This window comes from Lolium rigidum, chromosome 1 (assembly GCF_022539505.1).
Source record: "Lolium rigidum isolate FL_2022 chromosome 1, APGP_CSIRO_Lrig_0.1, whole genome shotgun sequence".
In the NCBI taxonomy this organism is placed as follows: domain Eukaryota; kingdom Viridiplantae; phylum Streptophyta; class Magnoliopsida; order Poales; family Poaceae; genus Lolium; species Lolium rigidum.
This window is the reverse complement of record NC_061508.1, coordinates 112,641,953-112,659,595: the sequence shown is the minus strand read 5'-3', so window position 1 is coordinate 112,659,595 and position 17,643 is coordinate 112,641,953. Positions and strand designations below refer to the sequence as shown.

At 44.9% G+C, this 17,643-nt stretch overlaps 1 pseudogene; it reads right to left on the bottom strand.

Moving 5' to 3' along the window:
- Positions 1–16,401: 16,401 nt before the first annotated feature.
- LOC124657067 lies at positions 16,402–17,160 on the bottom strand (annotated as a pseudogene).
- Positions 17,161–17,643: the final 483 nt, after the last annotated feature.

Here is a 17,643-nt window from a genome sequence, read left to right as displayed (position 1 = left end):
GATATAACCTTGTTATTAATAACATCCAATGTTCATGATTATGAAACTAATCATCCATTAATCAACAAGCTAGTTTAAGAGGCATACTAGGGACTTCTTGTTGTCTACATATCACACATGTACTAATGTTTCGGTTAATACAATTCTAGCATGATATATAAACATTTATCATAAACATAAAGATATAAATAATAACCACTTTATTATTGCCTCTAGGGCATATCTCCTTCACTTGGTCCTCAAAACCTTCACTTCATGGGATGTGATACTAAGAGGAATAGAGTGAATGAGGGTGCTCTCATAACTATCAACCCAAGTGTCCTCAATGAGCTTCATAATGTATGGAGCAAACGCGGGAAGCTTCTTCTCCATCACACATGACCACATCTCATGATAGATGTAGTCCATCACATCAAGCCTCTCACCGGTGCCCCTCTTAGCAAAGGAGTTTGCCATTAGATCCACTTCATAGAGATGTTGCTCATCAAGGTTGCCACCCTTTGGTCCAATGGTCTCCCGGTAGACTCTAAGCATAATGTCCCAAGTAGGGAGAAGATCCGCACTCTTGCCCGGAACACCCCAACCTTTGATGTAGAGGGGCTCCAAGACTTCCCTTGTTTGAGCAAAGGAGCTATCATGGCACCTCCAACCATTTGCATCTATGCCCGGGTAGCGAGGGTATCCAAGGGCACTTCCAAACTTAGCCAAGTTAGACTCAAGTAGCCTTTCATGAGACATCCACCGAAATGTTTTAGCTTCATCCGAATCAAAGTGTACGGTGGCATAGAATTGTTGGATCAATCCGACATCATAATCCTTGTTGAGCTCCATAATGGGATAGAGCCCAAACTCACCACACATAGCATAGGCTTCTTGAAAGTATGTAGAAGCGGCCATCTTCCCGGTGTCAATGGCATGTTGAGGGGCTACCCCCTTCTTGAATGGCACATACACCTCATAGAAAATCTCTTCTTGGGTCTTGTTGTGGAACCTCTTATCCGTAACCCTATTGTTCCGAGGGGTAAGGTAAGGGTTCACGTCACGGAGCTCCTTGTACTCAAGATATTGCATGTTCTTCACGGACACATGGATGTTCTTTCCTCTCACTTGCGGGTGTCTTTTGCCTTTGGCCGGATTGCTGACGAGCGGTGAGCTTGGATGGTCTTGTTTGCTCAAACTCTTCCTCAATCTCATCCACATGACCTTTGCCTCTCTTCTTGGATGAACCTGGGATGGAATCAACAAGATAGGAATGATAAATGAGTGCACACAAGCAAGGAGGCCAAAACCAGAGCCTGCACAGGATATTGAGTAACAGCAGAAAAATTTGCCAGGCCGGAAGTTCCGGTGAGAACCGGCGGAAGTTCCGCCCGGGGCGGAAGTTCCGGCGTGCAGAGCCGGAACATCCGGCTGTTCGAAAACGACGGCGGTTTCTCACCAGATCTGAGGCAATGGCTCGATGATCCGCATCACAACAACATCCTAAGCAAGTTCTAGTAAGGGAAAGGCATCTAGAGGTGTTCTACCATAGCTTTGCCTAGAGTATGCCCTATAGTTCATCTAGTGAGGTCTACCCACACATAGAGAGGGAGAGGGCACAAACCGGGGGGGAGCCATGGAGGAGGAGAGGGAGTGGATGCCGATCCACGGAGCCGATCCGGCGGAGGTCGCCGGAGGAGGGAGATCCGGCCGGAGAGAGAGGAGCAGCCACCACAGGGAGAGAGAGCACTTGAATAGATCTTGGGTGGGGGAAAGTGAGGAGGCGAGAGCTGCCTCCCCGTTCCCGACCGGATATGTAGTGGTTCCGTAAGGGCGGAAGTTCCGCTCGTTGGAGCCGGAACTTCCGGTCCCCCAGAAACCACTCCAATCTGAACAGCAACAGCGGCAGGTACTGGCAGGAAATTCCAGCCGGAAGTACCAGTCAGAACGACCGGAACTTCCGGTGAAACGAAAAAAGACTGTGCCAGGAGCAAGTTTTGACAGGATGTTGGTGCACTCGGAGAAAGAAGAGGATATGGCTTAGATGAGATAGGCTTAGGACAGATGCGCCAAACTGTGAGATGGTACATGATCACTCATTTTTGCAAATAATGCAAATGAAGGCCAAAAGTGAGTGATTTCCCATAAACAAGGAGATGTCAATAAAACTCAATGAAGATCCAAATAACTCCAACTCTTCACAAAGAAGAGTGTGGTGGCCTAGGCCACCATATATGAGTGTTATGGTATGGCACCGCGAAGATATATCTTGGGTCCAAACCAATACTCATCATTGAAGCTCACATATCAACATATGATATAAAGAGAATGATTTCTTAATGTTGGCATTATGGGGGGAGGGATAGCTCAATAATTTAAACCGCACTCCCCCTATTTCCATGCCCACATCTAAACCAAATAAAGTTTTGAGACAAAGGTGTGTTTGCAAGATGGTCAAGCTATACTCCTTGAATCAATGATATTTAGCTCATTCCTCAAATAAGAGAACCTTGCTTCATCAAGAGGCTTCGTGAATATATCGGCAAGTTGATCTTTGGTAGGAACATAGATAAGCTCAATATCACCACGGGCAACATGATCCCTAATGAAATGATTCCGGATCTCAATATGCTTCGTTCTTGAATGTTGCACCGGATTATAGGCAATCTTGATGGCACTTTCATTGTCACATAATAGAGGCACTTTGTCACAAATGACACCGTATTCCTTTAAAGTTTGCCTCATCCATAACAATTGAGTGCATCCACTTGCGGCGGCAACATATTCGGCTTCGGCGGTGGAGAGAGATATACAATTTTGCTTCTTAGAAGACCAACACACCAAGGACCTACCAAGGAATTGGCAAGCCCCGGAAGTTGATTTCCTATCATCCTTGTCACCCGCCCAATCCGCATCGGTATAACCATTGAGAATAAAACTTGAGCCTTTGGGGTACCAAATACCATATCTTGGGGTATCAACCAAATATCGAAAGATTCTTTTGAGAGCCATCATGTGGCTCTCCTTAGGAGAAGCTTGATACCTTGCACACACACCAACACTCAACACTATGTCCGGTCTAGATGCACAAAGGTAAAGCAAGGATCCAATCATGGAGCGATATACCTTTTGATCCACCTCTTTACCATTGGGATCTAGTGCAAGATGACATTTGGTGACCATAGGAGTGGCCACACCCTTCATCTCGGTCATCTTGAACCTCTTGAGCATGTCTTGGAGATATTTTGCTTGATTGATGAAGGTTCCTTCCCTCAATTGCTTGATCTCAAAACCAAGGAAGAACTTCATCTCTCCCATCATAGACATCTCAAACCTATCGGTCATAAGCTTTGAGAATTCATCATTGAAAGCTTTGTTAGTCGAGCCAAATATAATATCATCAACATATAATTGGCAAACGAAAAGCTCCCCATTGACCCTCTTAGTAAAAAGAGTGGGGTCGATTAGCCCAACATCAAACCCACGGTCTACCAACAATTCCTTAAGGTGCTCGTACCAAGCTCTAGGAGCTTGTTTGAGACCATAAAGTGCTTTATCAAGCTTGTAGACATGGTTAGGAAAGTTGAGATCCTCGAACCCGGGGGTTGCTTAACATAAACCTCTTCATGCAAAGGACCATTAAGAAAAGCACTTTTCACATCCATTTGTTGTAACTTAAAGTTATGATGCGAAGCATAAGCAAGAAGGATACGGATGGACTCAAGGCGAGCCACGGGAGCATAGGTTTCTCCAAAGTCAATTCCCTCAACTTGAGAGAACCCTTGAGCCACCAATCTTGCCTTGTTCCTCACAACATTTCCAAACTCATCTTGCTTGTTCTTGAAAATCCATTTAGTGCCTATAACATTGCGGCACTCCTTTGGCTTCTTTACTAAGGTCCACACTTTGTTGCGCTTGAAGTTGTTGAGTTCTTCATGCATAGCTTCCAACCAATCCGAATCTTCAAGGGCTTCATATACTTTCTTGGGTTCCACTAAGGAGATATAAGCATGATGATGGCTAAAGTTAGCCAATTGCCTTCTTGTGGAAACCTTTGCCCTTACATCACCAAGAACCTTGTCATGAGTGTGTCCACGAAGTTCGAGGTTCCTTTCTCTTCTTGCTAGACGACGGGCCTCGATCTCCTCCTTGGTCTTTCTTGGCCTTGGAGGTGTCACTTGATCAACTTGATCATTTGGGTCCCCGTCTTGACCTTGAACTTGAGCTTCCTCAATTGCTTGGGGTTGCTCATTCTCATGTGCTTGATCTTGAACAATATTCGGAGAAGGGCAAGAGTATCGATTGGATCCTCATTGGAGCCATCATGAATTCTTGGTTGATCTTGTCCTTGATCTTGTTCATGAGAGGGAGGGTTTTCTTCTTGTTCTTGGGTTGGTGCATCATTAGCTTCACTAGAGATGGGGTTTGTTGATGTTGAGAGGATGAGGGCTCCACCGTGGTAGAGCATAGTTCTTCCCGAGACGCCACACCGTGTCCCTCAATGGGGCGGAAAAATCCCACACCCATTCTTACTATGGCATCTTGAGGTATTTCATCACCTGCACAAACATCAACTTGCCCCACTTGGGAGCCATCATTTTCTTCGAACTTCACACTACAAGATTCAATGATAATCCCGGAGGATACATCAAAGATTCTATAAGTGTGAGATTCGGCACCGTAACCAACAAATATACCCTCCAAAGCTTTAGGAGCAAATTTAGACAAACGAACTCCTTTGATTTTGTAGAAACACTTACACCCGAACACCTTGAAGTATGAGATATTAGGCTTGTTCCCGGTGAGTATTTCATATGGAGTCTTGTTCAAGCCCTTGCGGAGATAGAGCCGGTTAGAGGAGTGGCAAGCGGTGGAGATGGCTTCCGCCCAAAAGTTATAGCGGGATTTATACTCCGCCATCATAGATCTTGCCATATCCATAAGAGTCCGGTTCTTCCTCTCCGCAACACCATTTTGTTGAGGGGTGTAAGCAGCGGAATATTGATGTCGAATCCCCTCATCACTAAGAAAATCATTGAGTGTATAGTTCTTGAACTCGGAGCCGTTGTCACTTCTTATTGCCATAATGAGGAGGTTGTGTTGGCGTTGCACCTCGGTAGCAAAGTCAATGAATATTTGTTGAGTCTCATCCTTCGTCTTGAGAAAGTAGACCCAAGTGTATCTTGAGTAGTCATCAACAATCACCAAGCAATGTTTCTTCGCACCAAGACTTGCATGAGTGACGGGACCAAAGAGATCCACATGAAGGAGCTCCAAGATCCTCTTGGAAGAGATGATAGTCTTGCTTGGATGCGGAGAGTCATGCATTTTGCCTTCAACACAAGCCCTACAAACACGATCTTTGGCAAAAGACACATTTTCCATTAGTCCCACAATATGGTTCCCCTTGTGAAGACTTTGCAAAGTTCTCATGTTGACATGGGCTAGGCGGCGATGCCACAACCAACCCACGTCCGCCTTTCCGAATAGGCACATCGCACTTGTCGTGGTGGTCCCCGAAAAGTCCACCACATACAAGTTGTGTTCGCGATACCCAACGAAAGCGACTTTTAGAGTCTTGCTCCACAAGAGGACCACAATATCATTATCAATAAAGACGGCGAAACCCATCTTGCCAAGGGCGGAAACGGAAAGCAAATTGTAACCAAGGGTTTTGACAAGCATGACATCCACAAGAGTAATGTTGTGTGCAACCACAACCTTGCCAAAACCCAATACCTCGGATGTAGAATTATCGCCAAAGGAGACGGTGATATCATTTATGTTAGGCCTCAACTCCTTGACGAGGTTCTTGCCGCCGGTCATATGACTTGTACATCCACTATCAAGTACCCATTTTGAACCTCCGGCGGCATAGTCCTACATGAGATCAATTCTTGGATTTAGGTACCCATTTCTCAATGGGTCCTCTTTTGTTAGCAACAAGGGTCTTTGGGACCCAAATAGACCAAGCAACATAACCATCATATGGGCCAACATATTTAGCATAAACATCACCATAATAATCTTTAAATAAAACATAGTGAGGGTTAGCAATTCCCGCATCATCATCATTCATGGTTTTGCCCTTGGAGGCTTCACCATTAGTGACGGCTTTCTTCTTCTCTTGTGCGGGCTTGGCCTTTTGCTTGTTTGCCTTCTTTGCCTTGGCATTATAACCAAGGCCCTCCTTCCCATTGTTTGATCTTTGCTTACTCAAAAGATCATCCAAAGAAAGTTTACTTTGGGGAGAGGAGGCCTTAGCAAGTTCATCCTTCAACCTAGCATTTTCCTCAACAATATTTGCATGATCACATAGAGGAGTAGAGGTACTAGGTATGTCATATGAAGCGAGCCTAATTTGAAGTTGCTCATAAGACTTGGAGAGGAGAGAGTATTCACTCTTCAAGGCTTTGTGTGCCTTGTCTAGATCATCTAGATCTCTCACAAGTTTCTCATGATCAACACCAAATTTGGCCTTTTCCTTTGTAAGCACTTTAGTCTTAGCTCTAGCAAGATCTCTAGCTTTAGTGAGCTTGTTAATTTTATCTTGAGGATCTCCAAGATTTTCTAACCTCTCTTCAAGAGAAGCTATGGTTTCTTGGCTTTCCTCAAGAGCATTTCTAAGAGCATGTAGTTCAAGAGCATCTTCTCTTTCTATTTGGCATTTTTTCTCAAGAGTACCATTTAGTTGAGCCATACGAACCATGAGGTTTGAAACATGCTTTTTAGTATTACCTTGTAGGTTAAGAATGAAATCATCAAACTCTAGCATTTCTTGTTTCACTTTTAGACTAGCAAGATCAACCCCTAGATCACTTGAAACGATAGGCATAGAGGGGTTAGGGGATGATACCTCGGAGGATTTAGCCATGAGGCAACTTTCTTCCTCCACATGAATGACCTCATTGGGGGATTCACTTGGTGATGAAGAGTTAGTGGAGAGGGAGGCAAGAGCGACCAATCCATTAGAGGTTGCATCTTCTTCATCATCAACATCATCATCTCCGGAGGTATACTCTTCTTGAGTTGATAGCACAATAGATGTGTCCAAGGAGGACCTTGCCATGAAGCAATGTGCATTCTTGATATGAGGATTCTCATTGGGAGAGTCAAAGAGAGATGAAGAGGGAATGTTGGTGGTGACGATGGCGGCCAATTCCTTTGAGCTTTCTTCATCTTCCTCACTACTAGAGCTTCCAACTTCATCGGAAGAATATTCTTCCCTAGTCACTAGCACAATTTTTGAGGGCCTCTTGCCCTTCTTGGTCTTGTTGTTGTAGAATTTCTTCTTGGGGGCTTTTGAATATTTGTCCTTTGAAACTTTGCTCTTGTCCTTGGGAATGAGCCTTCCACCATGAGTTTCCCTATTCTCATAGGGGCACTCGGCAATGAAATGGCGCTTGTCATTACAATTGTAACAAGATCTTGTCCTTGGGCCCGAATTTGTGGACCCCCTTGAGTTGTTTCTCTTGATGTTGTCTTCCTTGGCCTTGGATGGGTCAACCCAAAAGGAGTTGGCATGGAATGCCATGTGGTCATGGTAGTGGTGTTCCAAGTCTTCCGGATAGGACATACTCCAAGATGCCCTATATGATTCTTGAGGGAACACTTCTTCAACGGAGTTGACCGCCAAGGCAAGGTTGGACCCTTTTGTCATCCCAAGAGCTCGGTTGCGAGAATCATGAGAGTTTTCTTCAAGCACCTTGAGAGCTTGCATCTCGTGCACCACTTGTTGAGAAGTGAGAGAGGAATAGCATTCCCTCCCTACAAGAGTCTTGACATCAATGGGTACAAACGGCATCATGCATTCAATGTACTTCTCCTTGATCCAAGAGTCATTGATGTGGGTGGCACCAATCATCCGGAAGGCATCGGCAACGGTGAGAAGTCTTCCATACATGAGTTCATGATCTTCATCCGGTAGCCTCAAGAAACCTTCGGCTTTATTCTTAAGAGCATTATACTTGTTCCTCCTCGTGCTCTCACTTCCAATGCAACTAGCGGACAAACCGTCCCAAGCTTCCTTGGCGGTGGTGTAGTTCCGAACACGATGCAATTCCTTTGTCCCCACACTAGTTTGAATCATGTGCAAGGCGGTGTTGTTGAGTTGACTATCAACCGCTTCTCTTCTAGTCAACTTGTCGGGGTTGTATGGCTTGAAGCCTTCCAAGATGATTCTCCAAAGTTCATTGGAGGCACTCGCAAACATGAGAGCGAAACTCAAATTGCCAAGTATCGAAATTCTCAATGGAAAACTTAGGTGGGTCGCCCCGAATGTTCATATGGGGATGGGGAACCGGTATATCGGGAGATAGAAAAGGTGGAGCTACTCGATTGTAGCTTTCACCTCCACTAGTTGTCCTAGGAGATGCAATGGGATTTTTTATAGTGTTTAAGTTATCACCTTCCACGGGTTTGGTAGAGGAGGGTAATTCCGAAGCATCACCCTCTTCTAACGCACCCGTGTCCTTTACCTCTACACTAGGAGCCTTGGGAAGGGCCGGAGCCAAAAGCTCGGCAATCATCTTTTTCATGCTTTCCATTTGGGCTTCCATGGAGGACTTCAACGAATTGAAGTCTTCCATGGAGACCGTCTTGGTGGCCTCTTCCGTGGGATCCTCGTTCGGCATACTCTTAGGCGGTTAAGCCCGAAATAAGAGCCGAGGCTGCGATACCAATTGAAAGGATCGTATGCCGCACCTAGAGGGGGGTGAATAGGTGCTAACCAATTTTTAGTTCTTTTTCAATTTAGGCTTGACACAAAGGTAAATTCTCTAGATATGCAACTAAGTGAATTTACCTATATGACAAGATAAGCAACTAAGCAAGATATAGCTACGCAATATAAGAGATAGAATAGGATAGAGGTAACCGAGAGTGGAGCACGCGATGACACGGAGATGATTCCCGTAGTTCCCTTCCTTTGCAAGAAGGTACGTCTACGTTTGGAGGAGTGTGGTTGCTACGAAAGCCAAACCAACAGCCACGAAGGCTTCAGTCGGATCTCCGGTGAGCAACGCCACAAAGGCCTAGCCCACGTCCACTAAGGGATTTCCTCGAGGCGGAAACCGGGCCTTTACAAGGTTCTTGGGGCACACATCCACAACTGAATTGGAGGCTCCCAAATCTGTAACAATACAACAATCAACAACAACACATCAACAACAAATCAACTAGGGAACCAAATAGGAACACTAGCATGAGATCCCTCAAACAAATGAGGGGAAATGAAGAACGCTTCGGTGAGGATGTAGATCGGTGTCTTCTCCTTCGAATCTCCAAAGATCAAGAGCTTTGGTTGGGGGAGGAAGGAGATCTTGCAAATCTTGTGTTCTTGAGGTGGCTCTAATGGTGGTGAAGCTTGGCAGATTTTTCTTGCAATGATTGAGCAACTTGTCCCATTGGAGAAGAGAGCTATTTATATGATTGGAGCTCTCAGATCTGACCGTTGTGGCGAAATCCACTAACACGGAAGTTCCGGCCGGGATGGCCGGAAGTTCCGGCGGCACGGAAGTACCGGCCGGGAGAGCCGGAACTTCCGCCGGGAAGAATCTTCGTCGGATGACCTGGTCAACAAAAGTATTGGGCGGAACTAGGGCGGAACTTCCGGTGACCGGAAGTTCGGCCAAGTTCCGGCCAAGTTCGAATTGCGCGAAAACCTTCTTGGACTATGCTTGAGCCACAATTCCAGATTTCCGGAACTTGCCGGAAGTTGGGCGGAAGTTCCGCTGGCCGGAACTTCCGGCCACTCACGCCGGAACTTCCGGCCAGGGAACAAAAACAGCAAACAAAACTGCAGCGACAGGGCTTCTGCAGAACATACCAGGGCGGAAGTTCCGCTTGCTGGGGCCGGAACTTCCGCCAGAAGTAAAAACCCTTCAGAACATCAGAACAGGCAGACCATCTCGCTGAACAAAAATATATTCCGAACACTTGTACCTGTCTACATCAACACACATAAATATATACCTAGTGTTGACATCAAACACACAAAACCCAAAAGGGCGGGAAATGTTCTTTCAATAAGTCTGCCTCTGTAGCGTCCTGGCAGTGTGTTACCCGGCGGCAAGCCGCCAGGAGAACATCACCGGATGAGTCTCGGAGCACCATGCCAACTCCAGCACGACCATCCTCGGAGAACGCGCCGTCCACATTCATCTTCGCTTCATTGTCCTGGGGCGGCCTCCACTTCTGTTTCTCCATCGTTGCCCTGGGCTCCTTCTGTTTGCCGCGTTTGAAGCCCCGGTTCTCATCTAGCACCATCTTCCCTTTTGTAACATCAGCCTCCGGGAATTGTTTCAGTAGCATGAGCGAATCGAGGTAGCTCATTAGGAAGCGACGCGATCCTTCAATGTTTGGGCACGGTTTTTCGTGCATGAGCTCATTATGTGCATCAAGGTGCGGTCGCGTTGGTTCTCATTGCAGGCGTGGAGCAGTTGGAACAACCAGTCATGTCCCTCTGGCCGTATTTCCTCCAAGTTTGGCAAGTCCCAGACCTCAGACATCGCCCTCCAGAGCCCCTGGGCATGCGGGCATCGGAAGAACACATGGATGGAATCTTCATCTTCTCTTCCACAAATATGGCACAGTCCAGATACTGTCATACCCCGTCTCTTCATATTAACTTGAGTAGCTAGGGCATTGCGGCAGATGCGCCAAGCCAGGTTCTTAACCTTTGGTGGTACGGGACACTTCCAAACTAGCTTCCAGCTCGGACTGAAGCCATCAGGTCTGGAGCTTGTGGCGCCTCTATCCTGGAGAATCATGTTCCGATGGAGGGCAAAACGGTATGCACTCCGCACCGTAAACAGACCATTCTTCTCCGGTTGCCAGGCGACAAAGTCCCTCTCGTGCCTCCTCGACGGTTTAATCTGTGCGATCGCGTCGATATCCTCCTGCCCAAAGTGCTGCCCAAGGCACTGCAAGTTCCACGACCCATCTGGGAGTAGAAAATCCGCCACCCATCGATAACGACAACGACCTTGCTCCGTTTTTGGCTTGTGATCGACGTGCATGGGGATCCATGGGTCCCTCCATACACGCACGCTTGCACCATTGCCGATCCTCCAAATAACTACCTGCTTGAGGAGCTCCAGACCATATTCAATCGCATGCCATGTGAACGATCCATTCCCGGAAAACACAGTATCAAGCAAGACTCCATTAGGATAGTACTTAGCTTTAAGAATCTGGGCGCATAAGGTATGTGGGTTTTGCAGTAGGCGCCAAGCTTGGCGAGCGAGGAGAGCTTGGTTGAACATCCTCATATCATGAAAGCCAACGCCTCCATAGTCCTTCGGTCGCATCATAATGTCCCAGGCAACCCAGTGTGTCTTCCTCTTTCCATTTTCAGCACCCCACCAATATCTCCTAATTATCTTTGTAAGTTCATCGCAGAGCCCCAAGGGCAGTTTGAACACACTCATAACATAGATAGGAATGGCTTGGGCAATGGCCTTTATGAGAACTTCTTTTGCAGCTTGAGATTTATGGTTGTCATCCCACTCAACCAAGCATTTAGCTAGTTTAGCTTGAAAGCTTTCAAATTTGTCCTTTCCCATACGTCCATCCGGTGTCGGGAGCCCCAGGTATTTTGCTTCAAAAGTCTCCTGTTCCACCTGGAGTATATCCTTCACTTCAGTTCTCCTTTCCTCTGGGCAGGCGTCCCCAAACATGATCGAGCACTTCCTTGGATTAATTAGTTGGCTTGTGCTATGAGAATAAGTTTTTAGAATCTCTTGAATGTGCTGTGCTTGTGTACATTGTGCTTTAAAGAATAACAGGCTATCGTCCGCAAAGAGAAGATGGGAAACACCCGGGGCATTCCGGCATACTTTTAAAGGTTCAATATCATGATTCCTGAAGCAGGTAGATAATCCATCCGCAACGAAAAGGAATAGGAAGGGGGAGAGAGGATCACCCTGTCGGAGGCCCCGAGAGGGAGAAAATGAATCCATGAGGTTTCCATTGAATTTAACCTTATAACTCACCGAGGTGACACATGCCATTATCCAGTCGACCCAACGGTGACAAAAACCCATCCTTTGCATCACTTTCTTCAGAAACTCCCAATCCATAGATCCAGCTTGTATGCACAAAAATCCTTGTTCAAGTTTTTATTCTGCTCTATGAAGTGTAAACACTCGAAGGCAACCAGTGAGTTGTCCGTAATTAGGCGCACAGGGACAAATGCGCTCTGATTTACCGAGACAATATCACCCAATATAGGACGCAGCCTATTCACCATGCATTTCGCTATAACTTTATAGATAACTGTGCATAGGCTGATCGGCCTGAACTCTTTGAGGTTTTCTGGCTGTTCATTCTTTGGTATTAGCACTATGGCCATTTCATTCACCCCTTCTGGAATATGTCCGGTGACAAAAAACAGCTTGTAATAACCTCCACCTTGATATTGCCCCAGTTTCTCTGATAAAATCTTGCAGGAAAGCCATCAACACCAGGTGCCTTGAGAGGGCTAATTTGGAACATAGCATCCCCGATTTCTTCATCGGTGAATTCTCTGCACAGCTCATCATTCATGGCGCTAGTAACCTTCTCTTGTGTCATATCAATCATATTTTCAGCATTCAGGGATGGGTCACGTATAAACAGCTCTTTGAAGTACGTAGTGGCCATCCTCTCCATGTCAGATGGCACATCCTGCCACGAACCCTCATCATCTTTTAGTTTCTTGATTTTGTTTTTGCTTGCTCGCCATACAGCCTTCTGATGAAAAAAGCACGTGTTTCTATCCCCCTCTTTTAGCCATGTGACACGTGAGCGTTGTAGCCAAAGCATCTCCTCCTTATATAACAATTCATTCATATGGTCAGTTGCCTTGCGTATGTCCCACTGATCCCCATTCTCGAGCTTCAGAACTTCCAGTCTCTTCCTTGCTTTTGCCAATTCCCGCAAGATATTCCCAAATCTCTTTTTGCTCCATGACTGAAGAGTTGACATCACCTTATCCAGCCCTTGCATTATGTCAGCGAGATCGTTTTTCTGGCCAGCTTCGCCCCAAGCTGTAGCTATCGTTTCAGCAAGATCTGATTCTCTTTCCCACATTATCTCATATTGGCGCTTTGGCTGTCTACATGGGACTCGAATTTCCTGTTCCAAAGAAGAGAAGCTGAACTCTATACTCTCACGATCAACAATGTCTAACTATAACACCTGTAAATGATAGCCGTTGACCATATTTGCTGGTTATCTAAAAATTCCGGTAGGCACCAGTTACCGGAAATACCGGTCCAAATACTGGCCAAGAGTTTTTAAACAAAATTTGAACTTTATCTAGAATTTATTAAAATTTGTCAAATTTGAGTAAATTGCACAAATTTCGGTAAATATCGGACAGTATTTATACCAGTAGGTAATGAGAAAGCTGGTTACTGGCGAGATTTCGAAAATATCAGCCAAGAAAAAAAAACTGCCGTTGACAGTGGCATGTCTCTCAGCTCAGCTACTGACTGCTGTTAGCAGAGACATCTGCAGCTGTGCACGAGCACTTATGTGTACTTCAATGCCAGCAGTCGCAGATCAAGATCATGAGATCTGCAAGCATGCAAACTAAATGATAAGGGTGGTTCGTGCTGGTTGGTGCTTTCTAGTGGAAGCAACGGTTTGCTTTCTTCATCTACATGTGATGCATCGTCGAATGAGGTGCTAGTGGTATCTGCTTCTTTGCTTCCACCAGTTTAGGGAGGGGTGACCTGTCTGACAACACAACTCTAAGCTCTTAGGGAACAAAAATAATGCAACAGAAACTAATATCCACATCCTGTTAGCAAAGAGAACGCCATGAAGTTCATGTTTGCGTACTTTCTGGGGGTTTAGAAGGCAACGTCCACACTATATTCTCTCTAGGTTTAGGTTTTATGTTTGAGATGTGATATCTTATATCATTCATTTCAGGTTCTAGCTTTCTCCTGCAACATGTATCTAACATGGCTGGCAATTTGATTGAGTCCTTGGACGATTCACGACAAAATTACTACATATAAATTGTTATTCCATCCAAATGAGGCAATGCACAAATCGAATACTGTCTTCTAGAGTGCCAGAGAGTGTTGCCGAAGCAGGGAGAGCAACTGATCATAGTCGATGGTTAGCAGTTAGCACTCAGGGTTCGCAAGTCTTTCTATCTCAAATGTTGAAAATGAAAATATGCATTTACAACTTCATAAAGATATTTATGTAAGGGTTATGACACAGACGCAATGTATTACTTGTGTTAGAATAAGATTTTTTGTGTTATTTTATTTACTTTTAATGAGTATGTCAATACGAAGGCATTGCATGAACACGAATACTAGAAAAATACAAATTTGTTTTCCAGTTGAACGACATATCAATTCCAATTACCTAACCCGATATTCGATATCCGATGTGTAAAGCCAGACTTATATGAACCTAATATCTAATTGGATTTCAAGCCTTGATCTTACCCAACTCGTGAGAATCTGAGGTAGCATGAAATTATGAAATTCAAATAAAAATCCATGAAAATTAAATTTGAGATTTCAAGCAAATTTGTAAATTATAAAAATCAAGGAAATCTCAAACCAAAAATAAAAATATTTTCACATGACTTTATGGCCCAATCCAGAACAGCCCGGCAGTGACAAACAAGGCCTAGCCTGTCGGCCCAAACAGAAGCCCAGGGGCTACTGCCTTCTCCAATTCCCCCACCGCACGTGAGGGCAAGGAAAGGCGGCGAGAGAGAAACCGCGCCGGCGCGTCGGCGCGTCGGCGGCGCCCACCTCCGGCGACCCCCATTACCCCGTATGGCCGTATGTCTGGACGCCGCATCCGCCGGAAGACGTCTAGAACTCCAGAACTCCCAGCGTGGTACGCATCTACCCAGATCTTATTCTCTCTGTGCCGCAATGCCATGTGGCCTACGGGTTGTACCGTTGATACCTGAGCTTGTATGAGCCAGTGAAAAATTATTGGGTCCTTCGCATCTTATTAGCTGATTGGACATCTTCTTGCTCACCTTAAAATTCGTTCGGTTTTCATTAAACTTTTCTCGCTCACTCAGCATATCTGCATATGTGGTTGGTGTCAGTACTGAATGCCGTGCTGGACACCGCACTGTAACAGTAACACACTGTCATATATGTGCTCAAGTGATATGGCCGGGTTAGCCATCAAAATTAGAACTACACCGGATTTACATAAATTTGTCAAATTGTCTTACAACCACCACAGTTGTGCCAACAACAAACTGAAGCTGTTATCTCTTTCATTGTGTTTTTCTAATGGAGAGCTCATTTGACAAACAAAATAAAGAAACAGTGGCTAGCCTGTGTGATTGTGTACGAGATCTTGCCAGTTAATATGAAGGTTCTGTTAAGCAATAAGGCTGAGTGAACGTTTTGCCTCTTCCCTTTTCTGAAGGATTAAAGCGATAAGTGCACGCTTAAGTGCAATTAAGCGCTAGGCATTTTGCCTCCGATCAGCGCCTAGGCGCGCTTAAGTGGTTGCCTAGTAGCGCTTAATTTAACAGTGGCTAATATGTTGTCCTAACTGAAAGCTTTCCCTTGTATCTTGGACCTGGCATGTAAATGCAACAAACCTTTTATGGCTCCAAAGGCTTACATTTTCTTCAAATCGATATTAAGCATATGAAGTTTCTATTGTGACAAGATTAGAGTTAAAAATACATGATTTTGAGATGCAGACCCTTGTTTTCCTTTTTTTTTTACAATTTTCCGCACAATTTTCCTAGCTACATGAGATGTTTTTCACATGACTCCAGTTGTAAAGGATTTTATCGGCGTTCTTAACTTCTTATACAGGGTAAGAGATGGAAGAAAGAAAAAAATGTATTACCGAAGTCTACGTAGCCATGTATTACTGGAAAAACATTTATTGCCCTAATTATCGCAATCTATGATGCTCAACTCCCATTAGATACTAAATATCATAATGCGGAAGATACCAGCATATTAAAACTCTCATTTGCCAGTATGGATCAGTATTCTTCTTATTAAGAAATTTGGGCATCTGGGTTCATAATATCACTGTGACATGCTTGAATGATTTGGCTGAAGATTGTAGAAACTCATTTTATTTCAGTTATTGCATATGCATTCTGAAACTAGAAATATTCAACTGCAGTGCCAGACTGCACATCCATGTGGTGGAGGCGATGGTGGTGGTGGGGAATCTTGGTAATAAAATTGATTTATTCTGCTAACAATAGGCTTAGCCCTTGTGACTTTGATCTGTCATGTTTAGTGTACACCCAACAAGATCCACGAACCAAAGGATATTGCAACTAAGTATATATTTAGATCAAATAACACATCTTGAAGCGGGAAATGGGCAAATGGATCAAAACTTTGGGTTCTCTCTCTATTTTAAATCCATATATATTTGTATTGTATACATAATTACATCTTGGGAAAATTGTACCAAGATCAGCTAGTCCTCAAAAAGGCGGATGCCAATCACAGTGTGCCAAGAGTGGTGGAGTATCTATGAGCTAAGAATGTTCAGGAGAGAAACCCTGATCTGGACTAATTTCCTGAACAGATGTCCTACCCCATTCTCAAGATCTCCAATACTGCACTCTAACGCCTGCAATTGCTCCTCCTTGCAAACAACCGCCTTTTTCTTGTGAAATGCTTTGGCGACAAGTGACTGTTTAGGCATATCGATTTCCTTCAACAGGAGATGGACTGAGGAATCCAACAGAGATACAGATATCTCTCTAGCCTTGGTCAGTAGCATGACCATCCTGGAACCCTCAGAACTAGCCTTGTTCGTGGTCTTCTTGAAATGTTTCTTCGCCTTCTTCGTCAAACGAGAATATGACTGGATCTTGGCTTGTGAAGCTGCATCATCTCCTTTTCTTAGAGCCACTTGCAACTCCTGAATGATGGCCTTCATCTCCACGAAGATCTCTTGCATGGTGCTGCAGAGATCCAACAGCTCAAGAGATCATTCCATCTCTCCAAACATCTTCCCGACTTGGTTGCTTGGCAGGCCAACAATCTCTTCAATACCACTGTAGATGTCTCCAAGCCTCCTCAGACCATCACACATCGTGCTGATGGTGGTGGAGGAAGAGATGCTTGCCCCTAGGCTCAGCAGCTCTTGCTCGACTTCAGCCTCGTTGGCCTGGGGCCTTGAAGGCAAACTTATCGATCTTAGGTGCAAAGCCATTTCTAATATTGAAGCTTTTATTCTGTATTGTGGTTGGAGAGGAGGAGGAGGACAAATATGCAGTTCTGGTTCAATGTGTGTACCTCTCCTTTGAGGCCTATTTATAGAGAAGAAGCATACAAGCGGGCCTTTTTGATTGGTAGACATGAAGAATCGTGTCATTTAATTTTCCAGATGTTGTCTTCTATGGTAGATGATCTGGCATAAGGCTAGCGATTACAACAGCAAAGTCATCTATTTGAGTGTGGCCTCTGTCCTCAGGACGAGCTAGCACATTATCATGTCCCTGCAATTGGAAGCAAGAACCAACAGTGTGGTAGTCTCCTAGTGGACCTTGGCATAATTGCATGCTATCGACATTATTTAATTGATTGCCAATCCAGCATTTAGCTATGACCATGTCATGTTGGCTGCTCTCCTTTCATCAATCAATTGGGTTTCATTAGTGTACCAACAATGATATGAAAACGAAAAAAAAATGTT